General features: G+C 30.0%; 1 pseudogene; it reads left to right on the forward strand.

Moving 5' to 3' along the window:
- The first annotated feature begins 203 nt into the window (after positions 1-203).
- On the forward strand, positions 204-322 carry LOC112008899 (5S ribosomal RNA; annotated as a pseudogene).
- The last annotated feature ends 438 nt before the right edge of the window (positions 323-760 follow it).

A 760-nucleotide genomic window follows, 5' to 3' on the forward strand; every position in this document is an offset into this window, starting at 1 on the left:
ATGATTTAACCACAAAATACTTAATCTAAACTCCTACAAATATAAGCAAATTGCAATGATCTAGGTCATGAGTTTAGGAACTAGAATTTTTGGGTTTACGAGGAGGGATGTGTTTATATTAATTAGCCATAAACCTCTAGACTCTAGAGCTGCTTTTGGGGTTACAGGAAGAAAGAGAGGGAGGGTGAAGAAATGAGTGGATAGGGTACGATTATACCAACACTAATGCACCGAATCCCATCAGAATTTTGCAATTAAGCGTGTTTAGGTGAGAGTAGTACTAAGATGGGTGACCTCCAAGGAAGTGTTCATGTTGCATCCCTTTCTTTTTTATTACCAAAAAAAAAAAAAAAAAGCGGTGGAAGATTCTAGAGAATAATAAGAGAAGTAAAAAGGATAAGATTTTTATGGGAATGGGAAGAAATGAGTAGATGAGAAAAAGAGAAGGAAATAAAAAGGAACTGTTTACATTGGTTTCGTGTGTCAATTGTAATGTTACTATGTAAGGCAATGTACAAAAATATATTAAATTTCTACTATTATTAACACAATATTTTCACAATAACTTTATAATAATGCTTAAGTGAGAATTTATTGATTCTTATCTTAACTCCATCATACATCATTTTATTATTATTTAATAATAGCGTGTCAAATAAAATTTGTTGTGAAATTTTTATACAAAATGTTGTGTCCATAGATTTAATCAAATTTGATAATTAAAACAAATAATTTCCATATATATATCGTCCTTTATGGT

The sequence above is a fragment of the Quercus suber genome, unplaced genomic scaffold (genome assembly GCF_002906115.3).
Source record: "Quercus suber isolate HL8 unplaced genomic scaffold, Cork oak 2.0 scaffold_20, whole genome shotgun sequence".
In the NCBI taxonomy this organism is placed as follows: Eukaryota; Viridiplantae; Streptophyta; class Magnoliopsida; order Fagales; family Fagaceae; genus Quercus; species Quercus suber.